This window comes from Pleurodeles waltl, chromosome 6 (assembly GCF_031143425.1).
Source record: "Pleurodeles waltl isolate 20211129_DDA chromosome 6, aPleWal1.hap1.20221129, whole genome shotgun sequence".
Taxonomy (NCBI): domain Eukaryota; kingdom Metazoa; phylum Chordata; class Amphibia; order Caudata; family Salamandridae; genus Pleurodeles; species Pleurodeles waltl.
Window position 1 is genome coordinate 465,182,931 of NC_090445.1, and position 14,738 is coordinate 465,197,668.

The 14,738-nt window shown below is 38.1% G+C and overlaps 1 long non-coding RNA gene across 2 annotated transcripts; it reads right to left on the reverse strand.

The window, feature by feature from the left end:
- Nucleotides 1-1,250: 1,250 nt before the first annotated feature.
- Nucleotides 1,251-11,811, reverse strand: LOC138301972 (uncharacterized). 2 transcript variants are annotated; one of them, XR_011205195.1, is made up of 4 exons: nucleotides 11,680-11,811; nucleotides 3,934-4,012; nucleotides 2,989-3,063; nucleotides 1,251-2,142 (listed from the first exon to the last, which is right to left on the reverse strand). It is a non-coding gene; the product is annotated as an uncharacterized lncRNA (long non-coding RNA). The 2 variants fall into 2 exon arrangements; XR_011205194.1 differs by having other exon boundaries at nucleotides 1,251-2,153.
- Between the last annotated feature and the right edge of the window lie 2,927 nt (nucleotides 11,812-14,738).

Below are 14,738 nucleotides of genomic sequence, written 5' to 3' on the forward strand. Positions count from 1 at the left end.
AATAAATAAAAACAAATGTATGTACTGATGTATGGTTGATTGCACTCTAATGGTCTAAATTTTGACCGAATAAAGAGAATTGAATTGAATTGAATTGACTCAGTAGGGATCCACGCAAGTCAAAATGTTAAGAACCACTGTTCTATAGTATTCAGAGGAGCCGAACCCCAATGAAACCCCAGTGAAAATAAAGTGAGCTTTGTGTATTTAACCCTCACAGTGCCGGGAAAGTTTCAGCAAGGTGGGCGTCTAATATGTGCTGTGTACCCAGTGTGTCTTATGGCTGCCGTCCTCACACTGAGCGAGCTGAGACAGAGTGCTTGCAGTGACCAGGCTGTCTTTAGGATAGGTTATTATCATCTTGCCTTAGCAAAGGTCAGTCCGGCTAGGGACTTACCTGTGAATGTTCTACGAAGCACGAGGCAGCCACCATGATCGAGGGACGGAAGTGCATACCAATCTTCAGTGAACGCTTCCCGGCAAAGCGACAACTAGGTTTGGTGTTGGGGGAGGGTTCCAACTCCTGCACCACTCTCAGGCACCAGCTTCGTATTTGAGATGCACTGGCAAGATGAGTGGTGCACGTTGTCACAAACTCATCTTTATTCAATCACTGTTGAAGGAGTGTGGTATAGTCTGTTGTCTCGTTTACTGCCTGGTGTTATAGTCTGTTGTCTTATATGTATGTCACAGGAGGCATGACATGACATCTAGACTTCTGCTGATCGTGGAAGGAATGCTGGTGATTACACTAAAGAGTCGTTAGGGCCAGTATTTCTCTTCTGGGCTCTTTACTTATGTAATTCTTTCTACTTAATATTATCTTCAATAAAAGAAGCCTGAACAGTGAAACAGTGGTTTACATGTCATTCAATATCTTATTTCGTGATAGTGGATGTTTTAGAAGACCAAATATCTTCAGGATTGCATTGGCGTCTTACGATAAGCCGAAGGAGATTAATTTGCTACATAGCGCAGGTGATGACTGATGGTGGAGTTTGTAAAGACTTGCCAAGTTGATGGTAGCTGTGTATTGCTCTAGCGCGATGAAATCCTAGCTATTACTTAAAACTAAATAGTGGATCTAGCACCTTAGGTCGATGGACTGACACAACATTGATTTGAGGGGGTGTCAATAGGGCATGTCATAATCATTCATTATAATCATCAATAAACAAGAAATCAATAATCTAATTACACTACAATGACCACACCAGTTTATTAAGAATGTTTATACATTTACTTCCCTATATTAACAATGCTAAAGTCACGAAAATAATTCTCAAACACAAATGATACACATAAAGAATCCTCAATGGCTGATTAGAACGCCTTATATATCAGAGTTTAATTTAAGCTAATAAACAAATTAACTTGAGTATTATAACACAACTTAATAACACCAATATCTGCATCAGTGAGATAAAATACTTTGAAGCAATAAATCAAAGAATGCCAATATGAATCAGGAACTTGTAAGGGCAAAATCCCTCACTAACCTCTAATTGGCATTAACATGTTGGGCTTCATGTAAAAGTTTTAGAAACACAAATTTAGAAAAAAATACTAACTTGGGTCATAATAAAATTAATATCATTATATCGTGCAGCAATTAATTGATGAGATGCAGCTGGTACCTGTAAAACAAAAGACACATATAACAATTCATAATTTATACATTACCCATAAGATAACAACACGAAAATAACTTCAGCGGGGGACACCTTCAGTAGGAACGATCTATAAATCCCCCAAGTCAACATTACTGCAAAACTCCCTATTAATCTAACTCTGGAGATATCACTGGAAAAGCTCATAAGGTCTGGCCTGCCTCTCTCTTCTCTTCTTTCTTTCTCTAACACCCACAAATAAGTGACAGAGCATTATATTAACTTTCACAAAACTCATGATTGGTCAGAATATGGGGTGCTGTACATTTACCCAATAAAACTAAGGTTAGATAACTGAAAGTTACATATTCATAGTACACTGAATTCTCATTTGATAATTTCTCATTGACGGAATCATTAGCTAAACTTCAATTTATGACAATTGTTTCTTCTCTTCCGTCTTGTCTGTGGCTCCATTGTTCCAACTCATCAGAATCTCAGGTTCAGGAAGAAACGTCTAACTATGTAGTATCTACATCCATCCTCGAGAAAGAAACCACATGTTAGTGACATTTTCTAAATAATAGGACAGTCAAACTCTAGCAATGACCTAATAAATCTGACCTTGCAAGACATAACACAAAAACCCACTAGAGGAGGCTGTCTACACATCTATAAACTATTAAACACACTCTTTTAAATAAGCATTGAGAAAATGAAAAAAATCACTCCATTACCACTAAAGTTGGCCTAAGTAGAAAACAAAATGGATTATGGTGGCCATTTACAAAAGTCACCCATTTTTCACTCATTAGTTCATCAATGATCAGTACATTATCAATTATAAATTTCATCAATAAAATCTCTGCTCCTGCAGTATGTGCTAAGCGATGCCTGTGCTCTTGGTTTTAAATCTTACTTAATCAACGCTTTAAGCTGGGACCCCAAGGTGGCAGTATCAACAACAATTTGGACTATTTGAATAACCTTTGCCGGATTCAGTGCATGACACCTTCACACACATAGAAACAACACTGGTTGTCTAAAGTGGCGGAAAAAACTCAATCTAATCAAAGCTTGAACTACAACACATTCTAGAGTTATGCAGCAAATCAATAGCAAAAGTCAGCTGCGTCAATGAAATGAAGTACCTGAAGTTGAGCAGAGAAGTTCACCAAGCATTAGTCCCTGTTATCATAATTCATTAGTGAGAATCCTTAACTAACGTCAGATTAGCATCAGCATGTTGGGCTTCATGCAAAACAATTTAGTAACATGAATTTGGAAAAACATCTAACTATGGCTCTTATCAATACAGTGCAGTTGGTACCTAGAAAGAAAAAGCAAATATGCATGGTAATCACAATTCGGAATATACCTATCCTCAAGGTGGATCAGCAAAACAGAATTAGTCTTCATCTTCAGGACATCAGTCGATCAGCAAAGCATCAGGCTTGAGCATCGGAAATTAAAAAGGGCAAAGTCATTAAGCTTTAAAGTTAAGCATGTCTCTAGTAAAGAAGCATCAGGAAAATAATAACCTCTTGGTCAGGAAAACATGGGCAGAATGTGCCAGAATTTTGGAATGTCGCTCTTCTCTCTCTGCAGCGTCATTATATCAAAGTTACCTAAACTATCCCCTAATTCCCTAATGGTCAGTTAATCATATGTATGCACTCTGTCCAATAAAACTAATATCCCAAATCTATGAATTCTAATATTTCTCCGATCTCATATTGTTGATTGGCTCATCTTGCGATGAATTCATCATCCAGCTTGTCAGGTAACAACATTGTTGCAGCTTCTACTCTAGTCAGTATCTTCATTGTTCTTGTCCTGGGAAAGTCAGTCTCACACACATTACACATAAAATGTTGCATTAGCAAGAACATCATCTTTTAGCACATGGTTCTCACGAAACGCTTTCATTATGAGCACATTTAAACAATGCAATAGACTTTTCACAGTTAATTAATTTGGTCAGCATTTTTATTAACTGCTAAGAAATACAACTTTTACATGAGGCCTGCCAAAATAGGCCAAGACGCTAAGTTAAGGCCTACAATTAATAAAGCTAAAGCTTAATTCATAACCCTGAATATGACATATTACTGCATTAGTCTAACATATATTCAATATTTCATACTATTTAATCATTGATTAGTACACTTTGTCAACATTGGTGGGCATTCTACGAGATCACATTTTCAAATGTGTGCATTATTTTTCAAAGTTATTTTATATTCTACACAAACTCATTATTCAAAATACATGCACATTCATTATTAATTTTTATTAAAGCACCTGTGCTAGCACCACTTACCTGATAAAGTAATCTTCAATTGGCCAATCCTCAGTTATCGGTATTTTCTGCCAGTGTACTCTTGTTGTCTTGTTGGTTTCTGCAAGTATAGGCAATTTCAGGTATTTAAACTATGAAAGTGCCATCTTCTGGTGATTCATCATGCTAACAGAGATTAGCGCGCTTATTCTTTGTGCAGCAGCCCAACCTTAGGTTTCACTTCAGTGCTAACAGCAATTATCACTCTTTATTTCAGTTAAAGCACACTTATTTTCGATGCACTTCTAATGATATACTTTAACTTATATATTCAGCGATTAGCACGCTGCATAGAAAATTTGTATTATAACTTGTGCATGTTTTAGTTTCATATTTACTTTGGTTTAGGGTATGTAACTGCAACATGATGCAAAGAGTTACACCACCTGCACCTTTTATCCAGGAACCTGGGGAACCGTCATTGAAATGGACACTATGGATTAGATCATATAATGCCTACTTAGGGGCCATTGATGGTCAAATGTTTCACCCTGACAGGAAAATAAATTTGTTGTATTATCTTGGTGTGGAGGGGCAAAATACTTTTGATCATTTACCTGATATAAATTCAGCAGAGGCTGAGGAGTTAGATGAAAATCAAATTGTAGTTAAATCGAAGTTTATTTTGAGGGCAAAGTTAATCTAGTAGTACGTAGACATCAGTTGTTCACTACAGTACAAGCACCATCTGAATCCATTGACATCTACATAACATCTTTGAAGATGTTGGCTTCTTATTGTGAGTTTGACAGTTTTATCTCACAACATATTAGGGATCATTTAGTGGCAAGGTGCAGCTTACAAAAATACAAGAACAGTTGTTAGCATGTACAACTCCTACCTTAGATGAGGTCATTGATATTGCTGAGTATTGACTCTTCTAGAGAAGATTCAAAATTATTAGAATCTAACATTCAACAGGTGGCTAATGTAAATCAAAACATTAATACAAATCAAAATAATAAAGGGTACAGACAAGCAATGTAAAACCTGGTTCCACATCATCTACAAAAGGCCAAGGAAGTACTAGACCTTAGTGCTTCAGGTGTGGTTCATTATATCATGTAGCATCATTTAAAAATTGTCCTGAAATTTCACATGAGTGTTGGAAATGCAGCAAATTAGGACATTTTGGTAAGGAGTGTAGGGCTGGTAGTCGTATTGGTACCAATAATAGTACAGGCAATGCAGGAGGGATGCCTATTCGAACAGTACAAAGTCAAGAACCTGATAATGATTTACAAGTTGCAGAAAATCAATTAGAAGAATTAACATTAGCAGTGAATGTTGCTGAGATAAAAGGTTAGAGCAACACTAAATATTACAAAGACCCATTGGTGGAGTTTACGATTAATGACATCAGTATTCCCTTGCTTGTTGATTCGGGGGCTAGGATAAACATTGACATCACTAAAGGTAATCAGAAATGGTCCAATCAAGTATTAATAACTCCAGATGTGATCACTACAGCCTTTGAGGGGAACATGATTCATTTGCAGGGGTATTTTTGGGATAGTAAAACTATCAAAGGAAAGGTTTATGTAACAAAAAAATGCATAAATGTACTTGATTGATGGCACCAGGCTGATTTTGGCATTGTCATAAGACGTGGAAAGGAACCACCTGTTTCTATAGAGGACTGTCTTGACATTGGCAGAGTGATGATGGATGAAAATATTAATTGGATTTCAGGATTTCCTACAGTTTTCAGTGATGAGGTGGGTGAAATCAAAACTTTTAAACTTTATTATTAAGGTTAAAGATGGAAGTGTTCCCATTATGCACAAATTATGCAATGTTCCCCTCAGTGTTAGAGATGATTTAACACATTTTTTTATTGAAATTGCAGCAAGATGGTATAATTGAGCCAGTTGGTGCAAAGAAAAAAACGTATTTGCAATAAAAAGTTCTGGAGAGTTACGACTTTGAATTGATTTAAGAAGTATAAACAATGCAATATGGTAGGGAATTTTCCATTTCCCAGAATAGAAGATTTAATCACAGTAGTGGGTCAGGCCAAATGGTATACAAAATTAGATTTGAAAGCAGCATGCCTTCAGGTAGTATTGAACTCTCAGTCACACCATTGAACTGCTTTTTCAACTCCAATGGCACTTTTCAATTTTGTAGGATGCCATTTGGCCTGGCATTTGCTGCATCGGTTTTCCAGAGGGTTTTGAATAAAATTTGACATGGGGTAAAAAATGTTGTGGCATTCCAAGGCGATATTTCAGTGTTTGCTAACACTTTAGAGGAACACAGTTGTACACTGGGATTAGTGTTGAATGCTTTGTGTGAAAATCATGTTACTTTAAGAAAACACAAATGTATTTTTGCTGACAAGGAGGTAGAATATCTTGCATTTGTTCTTTCTGCTGAGGGTGTAAACCTAAACCAGGCTTGGTAGAGGCATTTGTTAAAGCTCCACATCCAAAAAATAAAGATCAGCTTAGATCTTTCTTGGGGATGTGCAAGTTTTATTACAAATGTATACATAATTATTCTGATTTGACAGAATAGTTTAGGAAAAACACAGACTTTATTTGGTCACATTTATGTCAACAACATTTTGATTTCATCAAAACGCATATGATGTTGGGAACACACGTGGCAGGCTGCAAAACACTGGCAATGGTGCAAGCAAGTGCATACGAGATTGGAGCTGTTCTTTCACAAAAGGATGGAATCAGAGAGTCAGTCATCGAATTTGCATCTCATAGTTTAACTGATGTTGAGACAAGGTATTCTGTGATTGAAAAGGAAATGCTGGGCTGCACATGGGGAGTTGAGAAATTTAAACTGTATTTGTGGTGAAGATAATTTTGTCTTCAAACGGGCGATCAACCCTTGGTGGAAATTCTCCAAGGGGCTAAGAGAAAGACATCCACTGCTAGCCTTGCTAGATTGTCTGTGCAGCTACTGGAATTGAATTTTGAAGTGATGTATATACATTGGGGGGAAGAATTGCAAAGCGGGCTGTTTGTCAAGGTTACCTATCATCAAGCAAAGAAATTATAGGGAAGAGGAAGACATTGAAGAATATATGATTGCAGTGGTTGAAGACAAAGTGGTGTGTGAGAGTGTACATAAATGGTGTAATGCTATGAGTAAAGATGTTGACCTATAGAAAGAAATGCAATTTGTGCTACATGGTTGGCCAAAAGAAATTAGTTTGAAACCATCTTTACAACCTTATTGGAAGATTGCAGATAAATTATCTATTGAAAGTGGTATCTTGATCAGACAAGAGAATTTGATTCCACCTCTGTGTTACAGAAAACAGACTATTGAGACCGCACATGCTGGTCATTTTAGCATGGCAGTTACTAAGAGAAGAGTAAGAACGAAATAGAGGTGGCCATACATGAACAGAGAGGTAGACGATTTGGGTGAGAGTGTGGACAATGCTGCATGAGTGGCAAGCTTTTGGTTATGCTTGTTCCTGAACCTAGAATTGATCTGAATCCAAGTAATGTGTGGCAAAAGATGTGTATTGATTTGTTCGGGTTCATTTCATGTTTTACCTATGCAAATGAGATATTTTAGTGTACTGAAAGATCTGCTGCCCAGAGGTGAAAAGAATGGCTGAGCCTAATACTGCAAATGTTTTGACATTTTTCAAAGAAGTATTTTATGGAGAAGGTATTCCATCTGAGGTTTTATTGGACAATGGTGTTCAGTTCATTTCCTTGTCCATGCAAAACATTTTCAAGAAACATGGAAATAGACATGTACTTACCCCTCTCTATTGTCCAAAGTTCAATGGAAAAGTAGAGAGATTCACAAGGTATTTGTGATATGTCTACAGAGTGCACTTTCATCTAAGTTGAATTGCGCTGAAGCTATCAGAGACACTATTTGGGCATATCAAACCACTCCACACTTGATTACAGGACAAATACCTTTTGAGTTAATGAGAGAGAGGAGTGTGAGATCTTGTTTGTGTCCTGATTGGGTTTCTAATGTGGTTGGTGTGAGTGTTGATGTGCAGAGTTTGTCTGAAAAAGCTAGTATGGCAGGTGATCAGACCAGCAGGCTTTGGAAGAAAAGAGAAACCGCATGATTGACGTAGGAGAACAAATTGGTGATTGGGTTCGCATCAAGGATCCATTACTGTAGGAAAAAGGTTTATCTAAATTTAGAGACCCAATTCAAGTCAAGAGAGTATGTTGAAATTCTGTGTAAATTTCTAATGGCCAATGGTGGAATTTATCCTGGGTAGCTAAAGTGAGTGGTGATTTTGAGAAAGTTCCTGACTGGAACATAGAATTGAAGAAAAATGGGCAGTCTAAAAGGGAATTCACTCAAAACGGAAATTCTGTTGAGAATCCAAGAAGGAGTATTCATGCTAGGAGAGTAGCCAAAAGATTTTGTGATTGACGCTGTTAGGTTGGGATGATTGGAGTTGTTATATGTGCAAGTATATGTTTGTATTATGTCTAATTTGTTGTTTTGTATTGTAGTCTTTTGTAAATGAGATTATATGTGGCATAGTCTGGTATTATAGTCTGTTGTCTTATATGTATGTCACAGGAGGCATGACAAATGTGGGTTCTAGACTTCTGGCTGATCGTGGCTGGAATGCTGGAGCTGACCCAGGAGCGTTGTTGGGACAGTAGTTCTCTCCTGGGCTTTTTCTTCTTTCTACTTAATATTATCTTCAATAAAGAAACCTGAACTGTGAAACAGCAGTCTACGTGTCATTCAATATCATAAGGAAGCTCCAAGGGGGCAGATTCAGGAGACACTGAGGCGTGTATCCCCCTGTAAATCATCTAGGAGACAACTGCAAAAGGCCCCAGCACACTGTCTTGTCAGAGAGAATTGTGCACCTCTTAGTGAAACGTGCAAACTTAATAAAGGAGGTATGCAATGCTTAAATATTATGCAGCCAATAGGCCTTTAAGACTATTGGCTCTGCCATTTCCTTTCGTTTATGCTATACGGCGTGGCTGCTGTGCAGGGAGGCTAAAAATAATAATAATAAAGGACTTTGACCCATTCAGCATTGATGCACTTTAACAAATGTGTGTTAGCCCTGACTATATGACAGCTCTTTCTTAAATTAGTTTAAGCCACACTGCAAAGCATCTTCACCTTTGTACAGCATGGCTACAAAACATCTACTGGCTTTGCCAATGCTTCTCTATTGCAGTGGAGAACGCAGCTCCAGAAATGGCATGGTAAAGGCTATGTACCCCTTTCTCAATTTTAGAGCTATTAACCCCTTCGCAGTCAAGCCTTTTCCCCCTCACATGGAAAGACTTTTTTGGCTCTTTGGGATAGTTCGCGCTTATGTCCACATAAGCTATCCGTGCCAAATTTGAGTCCTTTTTTTTCCCAACATCCTAGGGATTCTAGAGGTACTCAGAGTTTGTGAGTTCCCCTGGAGGAGATCAAAAGATTTGCCAAAATACAGCTAAAATGTAATTTTAAAACAAAAATGGGAAAAAGGGCTGCAGAAGACAGCTTGTGGTTTTTCCCTGAAAATGGCATCAACAAAGGGATTGTGGTGCTAAAATCACCATCTTCCCAGCTTTCAGGAACAGGTAGACTTGAATCAGTAAACCACATTTTTAACATAATTTGGGCATTTTACTGGGACATACCCCATTTTTACTATTTTTTGTGCTTTCAAACTCCTTCCAGTTAGTGACAGAAATGGGTCCTGGACAGCTAAATATATCTGAAAAGTAGACAAAATCTGAATTCAGCAAGGGGTCATTTGTGTAGATCCTTCAACAGCTAAAATAAAAAAATATTGAAAATGAGGTGAAAAAAGAGCCATGTCTGTCCACGTTTTCTCCTATAATTTCTTACAGCTGTGGCAGAGTTTTGAAAGCAATATATTGTTACGTTTGCTGGACTGTTCTGGTTGTCAACACAACAAAGCTCAAACAGTTTTAAAACACACATAAACCCTTAGCCAATTGCCAAAAAGAAAAACTACCCCTAGAGTTTTCTGCCTTCCCACCCCTACTGGGGCACCCGAGGGTCCCACGCTCCTTTTGCAGCCTCAGCGACTTGAGGCATATGTTCCTTCTCTTTATTTCACTACAGCTTTATTCGTAATGCCATAGGCAAAAGCTTCCTGTAACTGCATCAAGTGCAAATCCATGCCTAAAGCTGATGAATGGACACCATGTCCCAGAAAAACTGTGGTAGTTCAAACCTCAAGTCTGGGTGCACCACCCATCCTATGCTTTTCAGTTTGCAGAATGTAGGCATTTCTCTATTCAATTATCTCCTCTCTTTGTCAATCCCTGCTGGTCATACTGCCCCTCTTTACAGCCTCCTGGATATCAATTCTGTTCAGATCAGATTGGTCCCAGCCCTTAAACCACTTATCTCCCACAAATCTGTTTCCATCGTTTTATTAGTGCCAGGCCCTTTCCTCTGACCAGGTCACCCCGATCAATAGGCAAAATGTTGAGACAACCTGTACTCCTTATCAGGCTGTACAGATAAGACCACAGCATCCATAAAACTCAATAACATATGGTGTGACAGTAAGAGCTGGTGTAGAAGGTCCAAAGTGTATATTACAGGAGTCTTCTTGATGTTCCAAAGGATGGTTTATTTTAGTTCGGTAAAACACAGCCAACACGTGTTTCGTCACACAGTGACTTTTTCAAGGCTGTAGAAAGATATATTATACATAAACGAAATGTAGGTCGCAAAGCTTATTTATACAGAAATGTAGATAATAAACAAATTTTGCCATATTAAAAATAATGAAATGGATAGATTATAGGTAAGGAGAGATAGACATAACCTCAGTGGTTCCGGTATGAAGAAACAAAAACACCCGTAGATATGAAATATTGTGAGAAATTCAGGTTAACTGTTCCAAACCATAACCAGATATAGGGTATAAATCACCCAACCGTGTGAGAAGGGCACAGTGCCTGTATAGTCAGACATATAGAGATGCAAGAACCGTGAAGAGTCAAAGAAGATGCACAGTGATTAAGGTAATCACCCCACATTCACAAGACCTACCTAAATAATGCATGAGCATTTACCATGCCCATCTAAATAGTGGTGTAGTATAATGAAACAGAGTAAACAAGGGGGGATAAAGGGAACAAGAAAAAAGGGAAGACAAAATGTAGTGAGTAATGGCCGGAAATATTGGATAAATCTGAGTATTAATAATATGCATAGAATTTGGATATACAAATATATATTAATATCCTAATGGGTACCTGTTATCTAGTCCCATAGGACTAAGAGACCCATGTGTGGGTAGAGCACGAAAGGTAATGGTAGTTGTAGTGAGTATATCCTCCATGAGTTGAGTCAAATGGTAATTCAGTAAGTTGTAGGTCAGCGTGCCATGATAAGTCCTATTTTAAGAGCAGAAGATATAGTATATTTTAACTGGAATTTGTAAAAATTAATGTAGAGATAATTTAATAAGCTAGTAAGAGGCAAGAAGAGGCGATCCGTTCCATATTGTGTTATTGCTAGGCTAAGGTTTAACAAATGTTTGTGATCAATAGAGTCATTTTGGAACAGGAGTCTGTATTAGGGGTATTGTGAACTCTGGTATCACATATGTATGAACATAAAAATAAAAACTGTGACTAGTGTAGTTTCCCAGAGAACAGAAATCTGTTTAGGGAATTAAGCAAATGCGGGTAACAATTATGCATTGGCTTAGTTTAAAGTGTTAAGAACACTCCTATGTATATCCAAGGATAAAGAGCAAGTCAATTTCTTTACCTGCGTGATCGTAGCGCCTTTGTCGAAGTGTCCGTGTAGCAGTAAATGGTAGAGATGCTGTGAATCACAGGGCCATTTAAATGGTTTCTCGTAAGCCAAATTGAGAACGTACTCCGCTTACGTGAACGGAATGTTGTGGTCGAAGCGTCCCGTTTGTTGTAATAGTATGCTTGTGCTTGGCTGTTGCGAGAGGAAGACTAGACTGGGAAGAGAGATGTCCGGAAGTTGTTATAAGCTGGAAAAAGGTGGTGGCCATTTTATTTGCGTAGATGAAGACAGAACTGAAGACGAACTGTCCAGAAATAGATATGAGCCAGAAAAAGAAAAAATAGCGGCCATATTGTTTGGGGAAAAAATAGGCATTCCTATAATGTATGAAAGTTAGAAAGTTGCAGAGACATAAAAAAGACAAAGTTGGACCCAAAAATTGAATATATGTATAGAGACAGATGAGCAAAAAGGTACATCTTGAGTAGTTATGCAATTTAAGTGCATGCGGTGGAGACATATATATATATACAGTATATATATATATACGTAGTACATGTATGTAATTATATAGTATAGTACAATACAATAAGATTGGGCGTACTGCTACATTTGGAGAGCCCATATCGTAGATGAGAAGGGAAGAAGGAAACAATTGTTAGAATTTGTAGAGTATATGAAGAGAGTAATCATGGAAAAAGGAGACAAGACCAGAGACCATGAAACAAATCTGAATACAGTACATTAGAGTGTGAGATCAAAAGATGCTAATGGGTATCAGACTGCAGGAGGCAGTAAATAATGTGATGTGACACATTGTACATAGAACAGCATAATTACAATGGTGTGTGTAACGTTTACATGATAATATGGAAGAACTAGACAAGTGTGGCGTTAAGTTAACATTTCCAAAAGGTGATACAAATAGTTACATATGCTGTATGGTTATAGATAGGTAGATCAGAGTACTATTCAAGTCAGAAGTGCGTGTAGTTCCCTGTCTGTATTCAAACCTTTTTCCACAGCTCGCAGCTTAAATATCCAACTTGCTTCACATTTTCTGAGTTCTTTTGCCTGTCACCTAGTCTCGGGTGGCTAGTGACTTGGGCGATGCCGTGGAATCTGATGTTGCGAATGTCAGTTTCATCATGTAATGCGTTGAAGTGAACAGCTAGGGGATAGTTGCTATTGAAATTTCTAACAGCTCTGATATGTGCTTGAATCCGTTCTTTCAGCGGGCGAATTGAGCTGCCCACATAGATCAGTCTGCAGATACGAATAATACAATAGACAGTAAATCTTGTGTGTTGTACGAGAAGTCACGGGTTTTGTTAAGTGCGAATTGACATGTAATGCAACCTCCACATTTAAAGAAACCCATTGGTTTATTGGGCAGCCACATCTCGGAATCAATTGGTACCAGGGGTGTGATGTAACTGGGACATAAGATGTTTCTTAGTGTATGTCCTCTACTATGTGTGATTGATGGTGTTTTTCCCAAACATGAGCTTAGGCCAGAGTCCAAGAGCAGCAAATTCCAGTGTTTTTTTTGGTATACGGTAGACAGAACTGCTGGCAGGACTGTATCTGGTAATGAGTGAGATGTTCCTCCTATTATTTTGTTTGGATTTTTTGTAGCCTCTAGTCAATAGGGTGCTGCGTTGTTTTGATTTAGCATGTTTCCTAGCTGCAGAGATAATTTGGTCAGAGTAACCCCTGTTTTGAAAACGAAGTGTTAATAGTTCTATTTCCTGGGAAAAAAATCTCATCATTGCTACAATTTCGTCTTGTTCTTATCATTTCTCCAAATTGGATAGTTCTAATCTAAGTGCTCGGGTGTGCGCTACGTGCATGTAGTATAGAATTACAAGCAGTTGGTTTTCTGTAAATTCTTGAAGATATCTTATTGTCAGTTATGTAAAGTATAACATCTAGAAATGCAATTTGGTCCTTGCCCACCTTATGTGTGAAATTCAGATTGAAAGTGTTCCTGTTCATATGGTCACAGAAGATGGACAGATCCTCTTTGGAGCCAGTCCAGATGACAAGTATGTCGTCAATATATCTGCCCCAAAAGAGAATGTGTTGTACAATCGTACTGGGACAGCCCGTCCAAAGATGATGTTTTTCAAAAAAGCCCATGTAAAGATTAGCATTTGATGGCAAGAATGGGGCACCCATAGCTACTCCCTGGGCTTGTTTGAACCAGTTGCCCTCATGTAAGAAAATATTATTTTCTAAAACCAAAACCAGATCTAGTGACATATTGGTATGTTCATATAGGGTAGCATCTCTGTTGGAGAGGGTGGAAGAGAGTGCCGCCAAACCCCCTTCCAGTGGGATGGATGTGTGTAATGAGTTAACATCAAGGGTCACAAAACAACAGTCATTGGTCCAGTCAATATCCTCTAGTTGGCATAGTAAATCTCTAGTATCCTGGATAAATGATGGTAAATTGCGTACTAGAGGTTGTAAGAAAGAGTAGATGTATTCTGAGATATGTTCGCTGGTGAACCTATGCCAGAATTGATAGGTCTACCTGGAGGAAAAATGCCTGGTTTCTGGATTTTAGGAAGTATGTAAATACATGATGCTCATGGTGTGGCAACATACATGTATTTGAATTCATAATCTGAGATGAGACAAAGATTTTTCCAGTAAGAAAGTCTGGTTTTGATTTGGTCGGTGACCCTGGTGATGGGGTTGTCCGACAGTCGTATGTAGGCCCGTGTGTCATCAAGTTGTCTGTTGATTTCCAACATGTAGTCTTTTCTATCCATGATCACCACATTACCCCTTTATCTGCTTCCCTGATTACAATATCCGCTCAAGTGGATAATCTGCTTAATGCTCTGATTTCAGAGGGATTCAGGTTGTTCTTTTATCCATGATTTCATGTTTTCTGTTTGTCCTCAAGGGCATACAAATCTGTACTAACCGCTTTGTAAAAACAAATCTATATGGTTGTCCAATGGTAGAGTGGGCAGGAATGATGATTTGGGTTGGTTTGAGGCCACTCTCTATTCCTAGGTTGGACTGTATGTCTAGGTGTTTGAGGATGTCATCAAAAC